Below are 22,117 nucleotides of genomic sequence, written 5' to 3'. Positions count from 1 at the left end.
CTGTTAAATAGCTTTTGCCACATTGTGTAGATGTGTAATTTTGAATTGAATTTTTGTTTTCAGAATTTTCTGAAGTGGGTTTGGAGTCAGGATTCATGATTTGAATGTAACCCCACCACCCACCTCCTTGTATGCTACTGTGGGCATTTACTGTGAAGTTTAGCTTTTACTAGCCTAAAAGGACTGATGCATGATTGCGATATTTTTCTTAATTTTTTTTTCACTCCCTTTCCTAACTGACTGTTGCCATTACCATAGTGTAATGTCTCCACTTGCTCACGGAGCACCTGTTCAGGTTCATTTTCATTATTGCAAGACCTTGACACAACTTTTCAAATATAAAAAACTAACTTTAGAAGTTACTTACTTACGTCAATGAAAACATTCCCAAAGGCTTGCGTGCCCACCAATACCCAACGGGGTTAGAGCCAGGTTCATCGTTTCATAAAGAACTAATTGAGTTGTTCAACAAGAAGCTACTAGCTTAGATGCTGCTATTAAGGGTCATGTAAACTTTTCAAGATATGCTTTTGATTACAACATAATTTTTGACAGTATAGACCAACAAATGATGAAGTTTAGAGAAATTAAAGTAAAAAAAACTAGCTAGAGACCGTAAAGCATATGGTGAGGGGAATGCCTACCCCCCACCCCCAAGTTCACAAGTAGCAAAATCCAGCAATGCTGCTATGAATGTATTTTTGTGTAACACAACAAACAGAAATGAATTAACACATGGTCTGTCTGTCTCAAATGATAGTGCACTTCCATCAGGTGAGGGACCTATGTTACCCCAACAGACAATTGTGAACAATACATCAGCTAACACCCAAAAATTTTCAGCATCAAGCCAACCAATGCAATCTGAGATCAAAGAACAAGAAATCTCATTCGCACAAGTACAAAGGGAAGAATTGGAAACGCAGGAGATACCACCTCTTATTGCACCATCTTCCCTGACCACTAATGCTGCAGATTTTGGACTAAGTAACATCTTTATGAATAATGGTAAATATTTTAAAATTTACAATTTTTCTGATGTTACTATAGATCAACCACTGGTGGAACTATTAGCCAAGGGGTACACTTTCGTCCCCACAAGAAAAGCAGACTTGGTTAAAACTTTGATTTAAAATTATTTGTGCGTAAACTCAATTTGTCTATGCTTTTTCTTGAAAATATTATGGTTCAGTGTAGTGCATTACATCCTTCAAGTACTTTTTGTTCCCCTTTACACCCAACTTTACAATGTTTTGAACTCCTTTGTGAGTTGGATTTATGTAATGTTTTAGGGGTGGGTAGTAACCATAAGCAGAATAAAAGTAAGAATGTTTCATCTGTAAATGTTATTAGTGAACAGCTGTATTTATTACAATTAATTCAAGAAGCCCCCGTCCGTATTATGCCCCCAGATAAGGGAGGGGGGCTGCTTGTTATGAATGTGGAGGACTATGTCAATAAAATGGACCAAATAGTCCGAAGTTCCACATATCAGTTGGTTTCACGCAATGAGTTAAATCAGGCATATAGTAAAATAAAGTCTCGTTTATATGAAATGTTAGAAATCGGGATTGCTACTGACTTGTTTAGATATTTGTCTTTGCCTTCCCCAAGGATACCTGTTTTGTTTGGTATCCCTAAGTTACATAATGTGAATAATCCACCTATGCGACCTTTGGTGGATGCTAGGGCAAGTATAACTTACTCTTGGGCAAAATGGGTAGACCAAAAGTTGAAGTAGTACGTAACTCGAGAAATATATATGTAAAGATTCTTGGTCGTTCTTGTCACAAGTCAAGAATTTAGAATTCATTGCTGACTTCAGTTTTCTAACAGTGGATGTGGTAGATTTATACTCTTCTATCCCCCATGTGGAAGGCATCGAACGAGTCAGTAGTTACCTGAGAACTAAAGCAGTAGCCTCTGATGAGGTGGCTTTAATAGAGGAAATGCTTGACATAATCTTGTATAATAATTACATTTTATTGTATGTTCAAAGACCGGTGTAGCTATGGGGTCACCCTGTGGAGCAAGTTATACCAATTTGGTAATGGCCTCATGGGAACAAGAATTTAACTTTGGTAAACAAGAAGTGAAAACGGTACATCCAGTTCTGCACACGGTTTTTGGACGATATTTTTATCATTTTTGAAGTAAACTAGAAATTATCTTAACAACACTACAGATTTCCTTTCCTTTACTTATGTATTTGAAATGACCAGGATTTCATACTTGGATGTGGACCTTAGTAAAGAGATAGAAAGGAATGCATATGTAGCAAAAATTTATAGAAAGGCCACATATTCAAACTGTTACATTTTAGCAGTTGCCATCCATGGCACCAAAAGAAATCCGTGGTGAAGGGCCAACTTGTGAGAGCTGCCCATATAGTCACGTTGGACCAGGATTTCATGGATGAATGTAGTAACTTGAGGTCAGTGTTTGTTAGGAGAGGTTACCCAGTGGACTTTTTTGAGTGTCTACTGGAAGAAGTAAAATATACGAGAGAACAGGGGTTGTATAAACCCATTTTGTCCATTGGTTTACAAAGCGTTATAAGTGACAGAGAATTACAATAAAAAGTAGTATGGAATTTAAGTTTAATACCACCCTATAGTAGTAATGCAAGGGAAATGTCAATTTTGAACAAAAATTGGTAAAGAATTAGGAGAGATCCTCACCTTTCTTACAAGGTCAAAAGCAAATCCCGGATTATTTATGAGGGGGGCTAATTTAAAGGAATTATTACAACATAAAAAAACACCCCACAGTGGAAGTGTGGCATGTACAAATGCCAAATGTGTAACTACTGTAAATACATAGTACAAGACAAAACATTAAAGTTAAAAATATTAGTTTTAAAATCAAATTGAAGTACACTTGTCAGTCCAAGTTTGGTTTATGTAGCTCAGTGCCAATGCTGTGCAGCGTTTTACATAGGTAAAATGGATAGAAGGTTAAAAGAACGAGTATACGAACATCTATATAAAATAAAGACCCTTAACAAAGAACGCACTGGCTAGACACATTATTTCCTATCCACAACATTAATTTTTGTTCAAAGCAATTGATTCAGTTGTTGATGATAGTCGGGGGGGGGGGGGTCCCGCTTACACTTTTACTCTAGCAACTTGAGTTAAGTTGGCAAATACGCACTGGGGCAATGTTTTACCCGGGTTTGAACGAGACTATCTTTAAACAGTATACTGAAGTTGAAAAAATCTTAAACGTTAATGTGTGTGCATTTTTATAAAATGCGTTCATATTTGTGATATTTGACTTCATTTGGCTCGGATATTTAAGTTTCTGACGACTTGGCTAACTAATATCATATTTTGAGTGTCAACACTAATTTGAGATATAGTATTGTTAGTGTGTGTGTGTGTGTGTGTGTGTATATATATATATATATATATATATATATATATATATATATATATATATATATATATATATATATAAAACCATTACAGGTACAAATTCTGAAGGAAGGGAAGGGTTGAGATGTTCTAAAATATTGTCAGTCATATTTGTTTTTTAAAAATGTTTTAAGTAGCAATAATGTGGATGTGCCTTTAAGACACAAGATTTTAATTAGAAGTGTCATGTGACAATGTGTATATATTGCTTGTGTTGGTTTGTTCAGTTTCTGATGGTCTTGCCATATGTGCAAGACGAAAAGCGCTTCATTAAACTGAGAGAATTAAACAGAGAATTTGCTTTGGTGTTTCCAAGCTGTATTTTTGTTTTTCGTTAGTTTGTCTTACTTTGGTTCCTGTCTGTAAGCCCCATTATAACTATAATGTAGTGGTATATGATCACTGATGACAACCCCCCACCCCAATATGTTAGTAATTTTGGTCCATTCTTCTCTGCCTTGGGTCTAAGTCTTTGGCTTCATCCATATTTCATAGCAGTCAGCCAGTGTCTTGGTGTAGGTATTGCAGATTCCGAAGGCACTGTTTTGTCACCATGTCTACTCCTGCAGCCATGCTTGCCTTTGCTCTTTGGGTGTTATAGGATCCTCTTCAAGGTGCAACTCCAAAAAGGTTAATGTACCCCTTCCCAAGACACATTTAGGCAGTTGTCATTATTGGTTTCTCGAGGGAAGACCTGAGTTGGGATGAAGAGGGCTGAGGCTTTCCATTCTGCCCATGTAGTTACCTTTTATTTTGGAGGAACTCTTGCATGTGACTTCAGGATTTATTTGCTGCACGTAACTGAAGTGTAGTCAATGGTCCATTATCAATATGCTTTCCAAATGCGTCTTCAGAGCAGAGGTGCTGGTTGTCCCCCACCCACCGGGGGGGGGGGGGTCCGTGTTCAGTGCAGTATGGGTATTATCTTGACACAGTAGTACCAGATCATTTTGAAATGGATAGATTTTGTCTGGCTACCTAGAGTTATGATTTATGGGTGTCCCAGCTCAGACACCATTACAGCTGTAGTTGTGCCAAGTCCTGTTCCATAGACCACAGTGTTCAGTTCTTTCTGATAAGGAAGCAAGGGGGTTGGGTCATAAAGTTTTAACATTCCACAGGTTTTACCGAACACATCTGCCACAGAATTGTGGTGATTTACATCTCTGCCAATTTGGAAAGCAAGACAATAATACCAGCATTGCTGTCCATCTCTGCACCTGACTGTCTTACCCCATTCATGATGAAAGTGAGGATGCTGTTTTTGTTCCACTTTTCCAAGGTCTGGTCTGCTGCTGTTTTTGCTTAATCATTGGTACTCCACTGGAGGAAGTAAAAAGGTAAAATAAAAAAAAAAAAAAAAGGCAAGACCTGTTTGCTGCTTGGAGAGTCTCCAAGGTACAGATTTTTGCAGAATGTCCAGATGTTTGCCTCATTTTTGGTCTGTTCATCCCCTAGTGATTTGCCAGCAAATCTCAAATTTTGAGGAAGTCACTAGACATGAGTTTCAGGCTCAATTTTTCAGGAAATGCCCGCTAACGCATCCTGTTAATCTAACTATATTCTTAGATTTTAAATATTGCTCTTGTAAACTAAACTATCTGTATTTGTAGGCATTTGTGTCTCCATTATTTTAGGCTTTGTCTGGATTTCTTGCACTAAAGAGGTTGAAAGGTATGTTGGAGACAATAGTTGTCATCTCTTCACAGAGCAATAGTCTGATCAGCAGCAGTCTGGTTGAGGTGATGTTTCAATGAAGTCTAAGGTCCTCTGTGCAGGGAAGCAGTTCTCTTGCATCACTTGACCCAGCCACCCCACTGAGGGACATGGGTTTGAAAAAATGCCTTCTACTGGAAGAAATTAATTTATTTTATGTCTGTGACTTGCAGTTTTTTCCACCCCATGCCAGACATTTCTTTGCATGCATAGATAAAGTATGCCCTGGCAGGGCCACGGCCCTGTTTACGATATGAGACCCCTTATTTTGGAAGCACCAGCAATTGCCACAGTCAAGTATGCTAGTTAAAATGCTGCTTCTTGGAAGACTGTTGGCAGCGGCTTTAGTCTGGTGTGCTACTGAACTGAGCTGTCAAGTCAAAACAGGCTTTTCTCTAATCCTGACTTTAGATCTTGAAATCTGACTACTTGGGAGTATTACATTGACTTTCCATTAGTCTTGCTCAGTGTATTCCTGGTGAAGGACGACCTGTTTGTGGTGGAACAGTAGACTTGCACAAGGACCTGACAGTTTTTGTCTCCTTTGCTATAGGCAGATGAGCTGGAAAAAGTGTGGAGACCTGGGACAGCGTGCTTTTATATAGTCTCTTGGGTCAGTCTGGAAGGTCCATTTCATTAGGGCATTGCCCTTCTCTAGCCCCTGCCCCCCCACAGAGACCTTGGTGGATGTATTTGAGTAGCATTATCCACTGTATGTAGGTTTGCATGCATGCTGGCTATTATCTCCTGATCTGGAACGTCTTTCAGGGTGTTTTGAACTGTGGAGGATAGTAGCCCATTTTAGAGCTGTCCTAAGTTATTCTTGCTGCCCAAGTGTGACTGAGAGTCATATAAGAAACTTACTATGATATTGGATCTATAAAGTGACTGGTGTCACACCTGTTATATTTACTTTTATGCAGTCACTCTATTTTTGGTTGAGTATCTCTACATTTTTCATTCCTGCCTTGTTTCCTGATAAACTTGTGTTGGGTTTGACTGGAAGACTGCCCACAGGAGTGGATTGCTGACACAGCTGATTGTCTAGGATGTTTCTCTCCATTGATGCATGCTACAGGTGTTGGAACAAGTTCATGTGGTGACTTCTAATAGCTTACAAGCTTATGGTACCTCCCTGATGTGCACTGCATACTGCTGAAATGACCTTTTTAGGTACACTGTGATATCGGGAAGCTGGTAATTTGGATTTCCAGAATAGTGTCATACAAGAGCAGAATGTTTTAAAATTGTGCCACAGTAAAAAAGAAAAAAAATGTATGGATGTACTGTAATGTGAGCCTAAGCATTTTCCAGGTAATACATTTTGTCACTAGTCTTCCTTCAGTGATATAGCAAAGTCTGAAAGGAACATGTGTCCATGTTCTTTATCTACAGTCATGTTTGACTCTCTGATAAACCTAAGCAAGATGTACTTTTGAACTGATTTTAGAGGCATTTGCCAGAGAAGCGCAATAGGTTATAATGTCAGATGTTTGCTGTTTTAGGAGTTATAAGCTGCTTTAGTCCAAGGACAACTGAATATAAATGGCTGCTTCAGTCCAAGGACAACTGAATATAAATAGCAGTACCGGTTTAAGATTTTAACTTTCTTAGTGTGCATTCCATGTTCGTGATGGAAAGTGGGCCACTAATAACTGATACGTTAAGAGTGCATGTCTTGTAAAACCGTCTGTCTCTTATGGATGGAACCTTTGCCATATTTTTGGGTTTGTTCCGAATTCTTGCTGTATTTAGTAGTCCATTTAAAACACTTTACTGCCTGCTGTTACCCATAGTTGCTTGCTGGTTTGTGTTTTGGTCTGTTACCATAGAAGTCTTGTCTCCATCTCTGATCAGATGGACTTTTAGTAAGTAGTAGTTTTCTTAAATGTCCTTAGTCAGCCATGTAGATATCTGTCTTGGAGTGATTTCCAGAACTGTGATTTTTTTTGAAGCAGATCATATCTCCTTTGATACTTATTCAATTGATGCTCACAGGTCACCTTATCTATGAAGTTACTTTAACCATTCATGCCTCCCAAGAGATGAAGCAGCAGAGTGCGCAGAGCTGTCACATCTGAGGTCAGGGTCTAATTTTTTTTGAGGGTGTAACCTCTCTGCAATGTCTCTTACTACCCTGTAAAATGGGTTGTCAACAAATTGGCTTACTGCTGAAGACTGCTCTCTTCTTTGCACGTAGTGAACGAGAATAGGAAAGTGATTCACTGGGACTGTAAGATGTCTCTGCATATCTTTTGAGTAGGCACACTTCTTGCCACCCCTTTCCAATACCTCATATTGCTTATTTCTCAAATCAAGCTGGGCTGTACATGTTATCCATGGTGTAAATTTGTCTGCTGATTCAGCAGACTGGTCTTAAAGGTAGCTGAAGTAAGTTTGCCCTATAGTGCGAATGTATTCCATAGGCTTTAGCTAGGTGTGGATTTAGGCCCCTTGTGTTTTGTCTGGAAGAACCACTAAATCTGTTATCAAATAGGATTAGATCTTTTATGGCTTCAAAAGGAAGACCTCTTGCTTCAGAGCAGCCTTTAGCACAGTTCTTGTTACTCTTCATTCTAATCAATTGGAATGTTTATTTTCCATTGACCTTACTGGTGCTAAGCACGGTTGGGTAATGCCTAGTCCTCCTGCTAGGATCACCTTTGTGGTGAGATGGGATGATTCTCCCACCAACCAAGATGGGCGATAACTGCAATAGCAGCTCACATTCTTCCTGGTCTTTTCCTTACAAGCACCGGAGTCGCTACTTGAACTCTGGTCGCCTGTGTTGCAGGAAGTGTCTGTGTACACTGCAGTGTGGACTGAAAGGTTCCCACATATTTTGACCTGGAAGGTAATTGGCAAATTTGCAAAATGTTACACCCTTGCTTGCTCCTAGATACAGACTGCTTTCACCTCAGTGGCTTAGTGGAGACCTTCCCCAGCTGAGCATTTCAGCCCAGACTACTGTGATGAGGTAGCCTGTACTAGCTAGTTATACTGCCTTTTTGCCTTTGATACAGATGAAGGCAGTATATTTCCCCAGGTCCCCCAACAAACGTCTCTCCAGGGGTAACTACCCCCCCCCCCCAGTGTGTTGAGGTAACACCGTAAACAGAGGGATCTGTCCGATATGTACACATCTAAAACCTCTTGCCTTTAAAAAAAGTTATCTTCTACAGAGACAATGTCTTTCGGCTTTTCCCTGTTGGGGGTCGCCACAGCGGAACTCCGGTCTGCTAATGATTGGCAGTAGATTTTTACGTGCTGGCTTACCGGGCCTAACGCCCATTCACGCATGTCACCACACAAGACTCTCTAACTGAGAATCAAACGGGAAACCTCTAACCGTGAGGCGACAACGCTACCGCAGCACCACCACCGCAGTCTGAAAAACTGGCAGACCCCAGTGGTGGTTGTGAACATGTCAGGGGTGTCCCTAACAGTGATTTAGGAAAGTGAGGGTTAGACCATTTTAAGAAATGTCACCTTGTCCTACCTTGGTATCTAGTCCATAAACTGACTGACCCACAGGATTCAGTACTTGAGGATTCAGTACTTCGGTATTCTTGGGCAGAATGAAGACAAGACTAATGTATTGAGAAATGCAGACCACCTTAAGTGGGCTAATGCCGTATTAAGTGTGGCATTAATACTTGTATGCCAGAAGTGGAGGGGGGGTAACTGGCACTGTAGACCTGTTTTGTTTAAGATATTAAACCTACTTGGAGTTGAAAGGGGCAGTTGATTTTTTTGGGTCCTTTCCAAGAAAAGAGGGGGAAGAACTACACAGTTTGCAAAGAGGCTTTCTTGTTTAATTACCAGGTATAGCAGGAATTATCCCTACAAAACCATGGCTGTTTTATTGCATGCAGTCGGATATGGAGTAAAAGCTTTTGAGAAAATACAGGTAGGAAAAGGTGGTGGAGACTGGTGCAATGGGAAGTGGTCCCCATATGCGCAGAAGGGAAAAGCTCATTACCAATTAGTCCTTTCCCACACATTTTGGTGGAAAGACTTCCCTATATCAAACGATACTGGTTTGGCTTGACCACAGACTTCTAGTTAAGGAAGAAAGTTGTTGCTGGCTCTAGGACAATTCAGAACATTATCTCCTTCTGCAGGAATGAGCTGCCCCACTTTCCTAATCAAGATCAGCTTAGTACTGCCAAGTTTGGAATAGGGCTACACAGTAGGGACAAGTAGAGGAAGGGCGGATTTCAAACATTAGTTGTGCCAGAAGTAATTGGTCCCAGGAGGGAGGGGCCAGTTTATGACCTCAGGCTCTAAGAAAGCTTGAAATTCTAGCTTGGGAGACTGGTACCACTCCTGCCATACAAAGATGCATTGCTAATGACTGTGTATGAATGAGGTTTATTCATTTTCATGAGAATCCAAGCAATTTGTCAGTTTTGTAGCTGGGAAAAAGCAGCACTAAATTTTCTCTTTGGTCTACTTACTGCTGCGTAGGGGTTTAACACGTGTATAGTCATCTCAGAACTGGAGGGATTCAGCCATACTGTGTCTGGATGACAGCTTTATCCAAGACCTTCTTGGATGAGGTGCTCATCATTTTCTTTCTGTAGTAGCTTTGTGTTTTACCAACCTAGGCATTTCCCTGAACCTGCAAAAGTAGTCTGAGAAACATCCACAGTGATTCTGTGGTCACTACTTCCCCTGGAAAAATACTTCTGCAGATGTTTTTAACTAGTCTGGGAGGTGGCAGATTACGTTGTCTGTCCTAATAGGATCATAAGAGGTTACTAGGCCGATGGCCCCAGAGCCCTTAGAAGCTTAGCAGAGTTCAGCCTGTGTTCCCAAAGGTGTGTGTGGTTCAAGCAGACACTAAAATTGGCACCTATTGCCCCTGTCCAAGAGACGCATGGAACCCCCATGATGTCTTTCCGGTTACCCATCCAGTCGTTCAGATAGGTTCAGTTACCCTTTTAGCCAGGCTCTAATGATGAAATCATGTTGGCCTTTATTCTGTGGGAATGTATCACCACACTCTGGTGAAGGAAGCTCCCCAGTCCTTCAAGGTGGGAATTCATTGTGTATGCCAGTTTCTGGTTAGCCAGACTTTAATATCTCTTGTATGTGGTTGGATGCACAGGTCATCTAAAAGGTCAAGGGCAATGGTCTGATGAACCTAAATGTGATGGGGATGATTGTCTTAATTTATGTACTACAAAAGAGGGGATCTACTTGGATCCACTTGGCATGTGCAGGTTGGCTGTGATGGCATAAGTGAACTTGGAGCAGGGACTCAAATTCCAAGGTAGGTATTTCCCTAAAATGAGAACTCGCCAGTAGACCACCTTAGCAGGTCCCTTTTTTTTTTCCAGATGTTCTGGGTGAAAGCTGCATTTGTGCAGACATGTGGAATTCTACACATGGATTAGTTTCAGGGTGTCGGTCAGCTAAACAGATTCTGCTCCAGCTACCCATATAGGGGAGCTTTATTTCTCCGGGGCATGCACACTCTGTACATAGTTCTCTCATCCCATTTCTACCAGGAGAGTTTCTAAAAGCATGAAAAAGCAAGACTCTCTCTTTTTAGCCGACTGTGCCCCCCCCCCCCCCCCGGACAAAGCCTAAAATATGGGTGGAGGGGTCAAAGGCCCAAAAATAGGTACGCATTTTAAATATTGCTCTAATAAACCAAGTTGGTAGGATAGTAGGATTTGTGTTGCACTTAAACTTTTTTTTTTTTTTTGGATAAGAGTCAAGTCATTATTTAGTAACATTTATCCTCTGATTTGCCTCAAAACTGCAGGTTTTATGAGGACCAGACTAAAATACAAGGCAAAAATCTGGACATTCTGTGAAAATCTGCACAATGAGAGGTATGTGCCTGTGACTGAGTTAGATGTGGTTGTTTCAGTCCAAATGTGCACGGACAGGCATATGTACCCTTTTCCAACCCATTGTATGCTTCTAACAAAGCAAAAGGAGCCCCCTAATCTAGTACATCCAAATTTAGTTTCAGCTTAACTACTTGGATCTCAGCCTAATTCACTTTGGGGGCAGTTCTACCCAGAAGCGGCATGCATTTTGCATGAAGCTTAGGGATTTTTAGTACTAATTCTTTCTTGGCTAAACAAATTGATGCAGCTTTATGTAATCTGATAAACCTGCCCTCTATTCATTATCAAACATACCTCTCAACTGTCCAGATTTTTGCCACATTTTTTCTGTTCCTCATAAAATTTGTGATTTTTCTGGCAGATTACTCAATCTGAGGATTGAAGTCCCTAATGACATACATTTCAGTTTCAGACTTCAAATCCGTCAAACTTCTATTAACACACATCCTGACGTTCTGCCAACTTTCTAAGTTTATAAGAGCAATATTTAAAATCTGTCCCTTTTTTTTTTTGTCTTCCCATTTTGTCACGCTTTGTCCAGATTTTTAGTACCAACAGGTTGAGGTGTATGTTCTCAAATACCTGCCGGAACTGTTTGAGAAGCACTTTCCATACATTTCATTTGGTGTACACTTGTCTGCTCTTGTAACTTTGCTGGATCCAAGGGTGAGGAGAGTTTTGTATAGTACCGAATGAGATGCCTCTATACGCAGTGTCAAGGAAGTTCTGAAGATGGTGCAGGTGTACATACATTTTATACCAGAGCATAGTGTTTACCCACACTGAAGCATGTGTAGTGCCAAGAGAAGTCCTGAGCTCTGGAACATGCATTATTTTTTGCATTTGTGGCTTAACTGCTGTAATAGTGATCTAATGAACATAATACTGCTCCCTGATTTGTATGCACCCATTGAGTCTCTTAGCTTTCATTGTTTGGAGGCTTGCAGATCCCCTCACAAAGTAATTGTTGAGGCTTAAAGGAGAACTCCACCCAAGTGTCTTCTTTCCAAAATGTAATTTTCCTTTCCTGTAATCCAACTCTAAACACTTCACATACTGGAAAAGCATCAGTGTGTTTCTTTCCTGCATTTCTCATCACGAAGTCTACTAAGAGTATTGAGTAGTTGGGTTAGTTCACTTATACCAGCTACAGAGCCATTTAGAAAATGGTGCTACTTACAGTGGCATTTAAATGGGCGTCATCAGTTACAGGTTGCCAGGGTCACACTTTGGATAAATTAGTTTGACCTGGGATCTGAACAAAGGCAAGGGCTTTCAAGCTTTGTTTTGAGGTGCCAATGGCTTTCCCTTTAGTCAAACTTAGTGCATAAAGAAAGGAAATGTGTTCACTTAAACTGTTTTTATTTTCAGTGTTTTTTGCATTTTTCTATACTGTAGTCTTCAACAGTGCATGATGTGGTGTTTGTTGCATCATTTTTGCATTGCATACAGTGTTGGGATAAGTCAGTGAGTTGGGGAAAGAAGATTAATAAGACTTTAGTTTTAGCGGAGAGTGCAACACAAATCATCTGTCAAGTAACACCTATTAATCACAGGGGTCAGATTTCTTGCACTTTAACACTGAACTACCGTTACTTTGAAAAGTGCAATGAACTCCACGACAGTTTCAAGCCTGAGCCTGTCTCCCTTAAAATGCTGTAACAGAGATGGCCACTAATGAAAATTAAAAGAAAGCAAAGCAATTAAAAATGAGGATTGATGCTGACAGTGAAAAGCCGTCACTTACCGTTGTAAGTGGATGAGAGCGAATCACAGTAAATCAGTTTTATCTTGGGGATTTCTTTCTGTCCCTCTCAAATGACATCAGGAAGTTGAATGTTAACCCCCTTTCATTTTGGGGTATTACTTATTGGAAAATCATAACCACTTTGTTAGAGAGACATTAGTAATGCAGAAGAGTTCAATATTTGCTGAAAAGTATTTGGGTACGGTTCTCATTTAAGCACATTCGTTACACTTCTTGGGAGGGTAGAATGGGCTGAATAGTACCTTGGAACAAAAGCTCTTGAGGGAGTGGAGGAATTGACAGTAGCTGATTTGGGGGAGGTTAAGGAATGCCTGCAAAAGGAGGAAGTTCAATGATATCCTAAAACCCATTTTATATGATTAAGCAGACCCACTTGTCTAGAGATCTGCTGCCAGACTGGAGAAGACTTGACATCTTAAGAGTGGAATCTGGCTGAGGAGAAAGGAAGGTAGTTACAGGGAAGCAGGTTTGTCTGGAAGGGAAGCCTTCTGACCCTTCTTGTCAGTCTACTTTTAGAGGGACCCTTGCTTTGTGTGTTGCCTCCGAACAAACGACCTGCTTTGGAATGATAATTCCTCTACTACTAAGGCAGGAAGTGAGTTTGTTTCAGGTTTTGCATTACTTTTTGTCCTGTTGAACCTTTAAATAGATCTGCAGCAGTGGAACCATACAAACTTGAGTATCAATAGGAGAATCCAAAAGTTTGGCTTCCCCATCCTCGGGAAGAGACTTAAGTCAAGAGTACCTGTCCATTACCAACCCTGAAGCAGCCACTCCTGAAGTAACCAGACACTTTCTTCCAAAGTGGAACCAAGTAGGGATAATGCCAAGAATTTATCATATTCAAGCACATAGCTTTAAGATGTCCCCAAACTTAGAGGAGCACACCATGCAAGTCTGATAGTGGCTGAAAAGTACAAAGTAGCTGAGGTATTCCCTTTTTTGCTATATCTCTCCATGGCTCTATCTTTTGGTAGGCAACAATTTAGGGGAAGAAACTTAATATGCTTGTCTGTAAAAAGAGGCAACTGAAGGATCAGAAGGATTCCTATAAAGGAATTTCTGATCTGTAACCTTTATAAATCTGGTCAGGGTTTCTTAGGATCAAGAGGCTGAGAAGCAGGAACAGAAGTATACAAAAGAGCGTACAGTGGGGTGGGGGACTAGCTGAAATCTTGCGTTTCCATCAGAAGTAGCTACTCTATTTGGGCGGCCTCAGAAGTCTCTCTCCAATCTTTAGTATTGGACTGGGATAACAGTATGCAGCAGCAGTGGACAAAGTTTTCCATCTCAGTCTAATGAACCACCCAGACAATGAAATCCACAGTTCTCAATTCTGCTGTCCTAAGTTTTTGAATTTTTTCCATCAGTGAGCTTGTTCTCTGAACTTGCAGCTTCTTCCAGCAGCTAGCTGTAGAAGCACTGTTGGTTAAAGAAATCTGTACTCCTTGATGTTAAATTGGCTTAAGGGTGTATGCATTTTGTAGTCTATTACTTTGAAACTGTGTTGCCCAGTAGCTGAATGGCTTGTACTTCCACTCTGACTTTCTTTTTCGGGTCAGAACCAACATGGTCAGATCAGTCTTGGGAGTTTCAGCCAAAACCTAGCGTCTGGGTGGGGTGAAAAATCCTGTTTGCCTTTCCAGGAATAGAATGTTCTTTATGAAGGCATTCCCAATTATCGGTGTCTACTAGCAAAAATTCAGCATCCAGAATGTTTGATCTGGGGACAGTGAATCTATTCAGACCCCCCCCCCCCCAATGTACATACTGTCAGCATCCTTCCTGTTCTTTATAAACTCCATAAAGCCAGGATTATTGGAGTAAGAGGCAGCCGTTGTCCTTTTCAGTTCCTTGTACAGAGCAGAGTAAAGCTCTGAACTGTTTAATGAGCTGCTTTCTGTGCCCGGGCTTTGATTTATTCCACTTGTCTGCCTACTGTGCAATTCTGAACAAGTCATTTAACCAGATAATTATCCATTTTCAGTTTGACCAAGGTACACTGTCTAGTGGGCTTATCTGGCCTACATATATATAGTTCATGTAAAAATTAATCCAGCTCAAAGTCGAGCATTTCCTTTTGTGTAAGCAGGAAGTGCTGGAGGTACTAGAAGCCCAACAATGTACCAAGTGGAAACTTGTGGTTTTATTTTTACCCCTATTTTGTTCTAGTGGTGACTGGGGTACTTGCTAGTGCTGGAAAATCCAGACACAAAAATGACAGACAAAGCATGTACTATTTGAAAAAGGTAAACACCCGAGAGTGACTTTGATCTAAGCTGGATGTCCAGTTGCCAGATCGTGGCCATCCTGACAAAGGTAAGAGCATCTTGAGTTTGGGGGGATGGGGTGAATTCATATCAGAAGTGCAAGATGGGGTGAATTCATATCAGAAGTGCAAGATCCTTGACTGCAATTTCTAAATGTTCAAAAAAAAAAGTGCAACTAGAAGAAATCTGTCGAACTTCAAAAACTCAATGCCATGAAAGCATTCTTCCATAGATGGCTCTAGGGGGTACCCCTTTCAAAGCTGGGGCGCTAAAGAAAAGCAGAACATTGCAGGAAAAATGAATACTCTTGAAACCCACCCCCCCCCAAAAAAAAAAAGTTCACTCCGGATTTAGAAGTTTCAGAAAGTGTGGCTCAGTGAAGGTCTGAGGGTAGCAACCTGAGACTTACCTTTTTTTTTTTTTTTTTTAAAGATTGAGTTGAAGTAAAGTCCCATCACCCAGCAGCCAAAATGCTCAAAAACAGATTAACTGAGATGCTGAATCTGTTTGAAGCCCGACCTATTTACTGTGGTGTCTGAACTCAGTAGCATGCTAACATCATGTTTCAAGTATGAAAGTTCTTACAAAAGTCAGAAATCTGAACATATTTGCAGTCTGTTTGACATGGTGGAAAAGTTTTTGTATTCACCATTCAGCATCTTTTAAAAAGCAAAACTGTGTGAATGTTAACAGATCTGAAGTAGGGACTTCATTTGTCAGCAACTTTGGGTCTTTGATCCGACATCGGATCCGAGCCGGCAACTTATTTTACATCTTATGGATCCGAGCTCCTAGCTCCTCCCCTCACCCATAATCCCTTGCCAACCCCAAATGACGTCTGATCTAGTTTGCCGCTCTTAGAAGAGACAGCTGGATTTTGAGCTCCTGGCGATTTACCAGATGAGTTTAAAAAAACTGTCTAAGATTATTTTTGTTAGTGTGTGTGATTTATGTTTCCCTTTTTGTAAATTTCTTTAAATTTTAGTGTAATCCCTACCCTCGCTGGTCGTAGAGTGAGTGTGTTGCTTGTGTTTTTGGGGCCTAGTGTGATTGTGTAGTTTACTTTATTTACATGTCTGATGCCCCAAAACCCATTCTTTCCAAGTGCACAGAGTGTGGCCATAAGCTTTCACAGGCGGATGGCCACACTCGGTGTGTTCGGTGCGTTGGGATTGAACACCTGTCCTCTGGGTGTTCCATTTGCGCGGCGTTCAACCCCAGGGCACTGAAAGAGCGGAGGTCGAAGCTGATCCTGGCGGGACTTTTGCCTCCAGATTCGGCTACTCCTGTGGCACCTCCTCAGCCTTCGGTGGTGGCTACTCCTGCCCCCCCTTCCCCCCGGCCAGGATTCAAACTCCCACTAAGGCGCCAGAGGAAAGGGAGGCCAGGAGGGAGTAGCACCACAAGCGGCGGGCCGAGGCCTCCGCTTCGGCCCCCCCCAGCTAAGCAGGCTTCTCCCTCCACGGCTTCCAGGTCTCCTCCTTCTCTGGTGCGATCCCCTTGCTTTTCCCCGGAACCCGAGGAGGAGGAGACCCGATCTCCGTCGAGGTCATAGAGGCGGCATTCCAGGCCCACCTCGTCGAGATCCACCTACAGCCTTTCTGATGTAAACTTGGACCGGATGATGAGCAGGTTCATCCAGGCCCAGCTGCAGATGAGTGCTCTTGCCGACTGCCTCTGTGCCGGTTCCGATCCCTTCATCGGATCCGAGTGGGAGTCTACTTTCGGATCCCAGGGAGAGCGGCTCCCTCTCGGCCTTCGATGCAGTGGTGAGGGCTCTGTCGAGAGCATCCGGACCCCCACTCCTTGCTTCGGCTCCACCCCGCACTCCCTCTCTGTTGGGTCAGGCTTCCATCACCCGGCCACAGGGACAGCCTGCTTCGATGTCCCAGGTTGTTCCATTGGAACAGGATGTTGCTGGTGAGACCTCCTCGGACAGTCCCCCCGAGGATGTGCCTCGCAAGCACAAGTGTAAGAGGAGACTGACTCCCCCGAGTCCTTAACAGAGGACACAGACTTGTATGAAGGGGAAGGCTCCCCAAGGTCACCCCCCATGGATGTCTCCTTTGGAGACATCGTGGAAATGCTCAGGATCGGGGTGGGGTCTGCCCCCAAGGCTTCCTCAGAGTCTGTGTTCCTGGAGGCATTCAAAGCAGGCCCGTCTACCTCTTGGGTGTCTCCTCTGGCCGACCCCCTGGTGGACCTTATCACCACCAGGCATGGAAGGACCCGGACACTGTGGAGCCAGTCTCCAAACGTCCGGATAGGATTTTGAGTCCCCCTGCAGACCGGTCCCACTGGAGCAAGGGTCCCCCCGTAGATGGCAGCCACTAAGAGGGAACTTGCTCAGAACAGCCCCTCGGTCCATCCACCGAGCAAGGAGTCCCGCTTGGATCGCCTCAGGAAGCGGGTATTTAGTTCAGCGGCCTTCAGTAAGGTCCCTGAACTACGTGGCACATGTCGTCAGGACCCCAGAGTCCATGTTGGCGGAGGACCAGCAGTTGTACTCAACTCGTATGGCCACTCTAAGATCTATTTCGAATACCTCTATGCGGCTTTTGTCCCACGCCACAGAGGGAGCCGCTAGAGCTAGTGGAGCGGGTCTAGTTATGAGACGTCAGGCCTGGCTCCGACATTGTGACTTCGCGGAGCCCTTTAAGGCGTCCTTTGCAAATGACCCCTTTGGTTCTGCTTTGTTTGGCAAGACCGTGAGACACTTGTCCAGAGCGAAAAGGACGGGAAGACGTCTGCCGTTGGAGTCCGCTTCTCTGCTCCCCAGAGGTCCTTCTCCAAGAACCAAAAGGGACAGAAGAAGATGTGGTTCTGGAAATCGCATCATCCCCAGCCTGCTCCGGAGAACCAGTCCTTCCATGGCAGAGGACAGGGAGGACGCCGCCCTAGAGGCAGAGGAGCCCCAAGAAATTTTGGGTCCAGAGAAACCTTCTCTGATTGGCCCACGCAGCAGCCCTGAGGGGTTGCCCGACTGGTCCACTCTGGAGGCAGTAGGGGGGGGGCGTTTCTCGAAGCACCTGGCGGCTTGAGAGTCCATCACGTCAGACAGCTGGGTGCTTCGGATCATATCCAGAGGTTACAAAATCCCTATGCACCATGTCCCCAGACTCAAGAACCTTCCCGATGTACCACCTGATCAGAGGGAGGCCGCAGCCGCAGAAATTCAGCAGCTGCTAGAAAAAAGAGCCATCCAGTCCGTTCTCCCAGACAAGCTCGGATTAGGGTTTTACTCCAGGTTCTTTCTGGTGCCAAAAGAGCCGGGGGACTTACGAACGATTCTAGACCTTTCCCTCTTGAACCTGTCAGTAACCAAGGAAAAATTCTGAATGGTCACTCTTCAATCCATTCTCCCCCTCTTGCGGGAGAGCGACTGGATGTGCTCAATAGATCTTAAGGATGCGTACTACCACATTTTAATGGACAGACTATCCAGGAGGTTTCTCCGCTTCCGGCTGGGAGCCAGTCACTATCAGTTCAGGGTCCATCCCTTTGGTCTCACCACAGCCCCCAGGGTGTTCACCAAAGTTTTAGCAGTGATAGCGGCCCACCTGAGACTCCAGGGAATGCAGGTCTTCCCATACCTGGACGACTGGCTCCTGACCGCCCCAACAAGGCATCTACTCTGTTCAGCCAGAGACTACTTTCTCCGCCTAGCTCCCCAACTAGGCATTACGATCAATATGGACAAATCCTCCCTTGCTCTGACACGAGTGATAGAGTTCATAGGGGCCAAGTTAGATATGAGAAGTCTGCGAGCCTACCTCACTTTGGAGCGACTTCAAAACCTGAGGCTTCATGTGCGGGCCATCCTCCAAACAGAAGCTCCACCGGCGGAATTGGTCCTGAGGGCACTGGGCTCCATGGCGGCAGCAATAACTCTTCTCCCATGCGCTCGACTGCATATGAGGGTACTACAGTGGACCCTCCAAGTACAATGGTCCTTTCAGCTTTTCCCCTCAGTCACCCTATCTTTCTCAGCAAGGTTTGCAGGAGGGCCCATTATGGTGGCTCCAGTCCCCAGGCCTCCATACGGGGTGCCCCTTCTGCATTCCGCCTCCTCTCGTCATGGTGACCACGGAGGCTTCTCGCCTCGGGTGGGGGGGCATTGCTCAGGCAGAACAGTCCACGGCATGTGGAACGACAGAGACCTCCCTGCATATCAATGTTCTGGAGATGAGGGCGGTGCTGTTGGCGTTGCAAGCACTTCAGAACCTTCTCCCCGTAGGAACTATTGCGATACACAGACAGACAACATGTCAGTTGTCTGGTACATCAACAAACAGGGGGGAACCAGGTCTTGCCCTCTGTCGAGAGGCCATGAGGGTGTGGGAAAGGGTGATCTCCACCAACCGCTTTCTGATCGCAACACACATTCCAGGATGGTCCAACTTTCTGGCGGACAAACTCAGCCGCACCATCCTTTCCCCTTAAGAGTGGTCTCTCAATTTCCAAGTAGCGAAGCGGATTTTTGCCAAATGGGGGAAACCCTGCTGCGACCTCTCCCTCAAATACGAAATGCGCCAGCTTCTTCACTCTGAACCCCCCCAGAGACGCTCTAGTGCATGCTTGGCCGCCCGGTCTACTTTATGCCTGTCCTCCTCTACCCCTGATGCTAAAGCTCATACAGAGCTTCTCGGTTGGGGAGCAGAATGATCCTCATTGCCCCATTCTGGCCTCGTCAAACTTGGTTCCCTTACCTGTGGTCTCACTTGGTGAATCCTCCCTGGATTCTGGATCCCAGCCCGGATCTGATATCCCACCCCTTAGGATTACCGACCCTGAATCTGGACAACCTGAAGCTGACAGCTTGGCTGCTCCAGTTCCACTCTTAGTCAGGACTCCCGGCATCTCTTCACCAGTTAAAGCCATCTTGGTGGCAGCGCATAAACCTTCCACTAGGAAAGTTTATTGCAGTAAATGGAAGCGTTTTTCCATCTGGGTGGAACATCATAATTTAGATCCTTTCACTGCCCCGTTACCATCCGTGTTAGACTTCCTCACCGGACTTTACCAGCAAGGTGCTAGCTGTTCGACAGTCAAGGTACAATTGGCAGCAATTTCCCATTACCATGTGGGAAATGAAACCGGTCCTTTGACAGCAAAACTATGCAAAATCTTTCTCAAGGGTACTTTTCTACTCAGGCCCCCTATCAAGGAAGCTGTACCCCCTTGGGACCTATCTCTAGTCCTTCAAGCCTTGACCGCCCCTCCCTTTGAACCAGCTGCCTCGGCCGAACTTAAATATTTGTCTTTGAAAACAGCGTTCCTTGTAGCAATCACTTCAGCGAAGAGAGTTTCCGAACTTCAGGCCCTTTCTGTGAAACATCCCTACTTGATCCTTCATCAGGATAGAGTGTTCCTCTGGACCAATCCCTCCTTTCTCCCTAAGGTGGCCTCAGAAACAAATATCTATTAGTCCATCAACCTACCAGTTTTCTTTCCTAAGTACCGGAATAAAGGAGAATACAAACTGCATTCCTTAGATGTACGCAGGCAATTGCGATTCTATATCCATAGGACTGCTGGTCACAGGCAGTCTGATCAGTTGTTCATTTCCTTTGCCAAATTCAATCCCGGTAAGGCTGATTCTAAGGTCACCTTGTCACGCTGGATTTCTCGGTGCAGTCTTCTAGCCTATGAAACTTCTGGGAGGCCCGCACCTCAGGGAGTCCGTGCACATTCCACTCGTTCCATATCTACTCCTAGACCGCCTTTTGGTCTAAGTTCCTTTGGATGATATTTGCTCCGCAGCCACTTGGGCCTCATCTCATACTTTTATCAACCATTATAAACTGGACGTTATTTCCAGAGGGAGAGCATCTTTTGGCTCTGCAGTGCTCCGGAACATCCTTCCATGATGGCCGCCCAAGATTTAGGTAGCTGGGGACTCTGTCCCAAAGGTTGCTAACAAATGAAGTCCCTACTTCAGATTAAGAAGTTATGTACTCACCATAACGTTCCATCTGAGTAGGTGACTTCATTTGTCTGCAACCATCCCCCCCTCCTTCCCCCTGGCCTTCAGAAGTTAGTTCTTGGATGTCTTTCCTTGATCCCTGTCGGGACACCTTTTATTTAAGGTATTGTAGAAGGGCAAACTTGATCTGAGGTCATTTGGGGTTGGCAGGGGATTATGGGTGAGGGGAGGAGCTAGGAACTCGGATCCATAAGCTGTAAAATAAGTTGCCAGCTCGGATCCAAGACCCAAAGGTTGCAGACAAATGAAGTCACCTACTCAGATGGAACGTTATGGTGAGTACATAACTTCTTATTTTTTTGGGGGGGGGTGCTAGGAGCAAGCATCCTACTGTGGAGAAACGCAAGGGGAAGGAAGAAATTTGCTGGAATTTTACTTAACCTGATAAGAAAGTTACAATGCCCACATCCCTCTGTTCTCAGTACTTAACCATCGCCAGCTAATAGATGCCCCTTACCACATTTAGCAGCTCTGGGGAGACTAATCCTCCTGAAAAAAAGAACACTGGAAAACTTTTGTAAAAAAGAATTTTTGCAGTGTCACAGGGTTACGGGAAGATGACAACACGTGAAGCATGCAAGATATTGCTCTTACTCTTCAAATCTTGAATGGGGTTTTGAGCTTCAGAACAAAAAAGATAGAGCCAAAACAGGCAAGGCTCTGGATTTCAGTCTCTACACTAGGCTGAATTTTGCGACCAGCACATCACCACCTAACCATAAAGCTAGAGAAGAGACTTGAAATAATTAGTAAGCTGCATGGCAAGTGCAGTTGGGCATGGACACCATTTAAAGACTGTATGAAGAATGCTGCTTACACCTCATTGTAGACTGTTGCTAATCCTGGGAAGAAGACTAGAGTAGTGATACAGCAGTATAATCAAGAGTCAGTCACCTTCATCCCCTCTATCCTGAGAATAAGCTGCAAGCAGTACTTTTCTGTACCTTGGCTACAGCTAAGATAACCTGATCTGTCAGTGAAGAGGGAGGATTTAAACCACTGACTGTATCTGAAGCCTAACACTTCTTGGGAAAGTACTGGCTGCTTTAAAAATGGTTTGCCCTACAGATTCCTAATGTTTATGCCAAGCA

General features: G+C 43.7%; 1 protein-coding gene across 1 annotated transcript in view; it reads left to right on the top strand.

The window, feature by feature from the left end:
* The window catches only part of RPS3 (ribosomal protein S3), a 97,402-nt gene that overhangs the window by 39,709 nt on the left and 35,576 nt on the right, over window positions 1-22,117 (top strand). The window lies entirely within an intron of this gene.

This window comes from Protopterus annectens, chromosome 5.part0, assembly GCF_019279795.1.
Source record: "Protopterus annectens isolate FY-2018-M chromosome 5.part0, PAN1.0, whole genome shotgun sequence".
Taxonomy (NCBI): domain Eukaryota; kingdom Metazoa; phylum Chordata; order Ceratodontiformes; family Protopteridae; genus Protopterus; species Protopterus annectens.
Note: the sequence above shows the minus strand (reverse complement) of the source record. Positions and strands in the feature narration are given on the sequence as shown.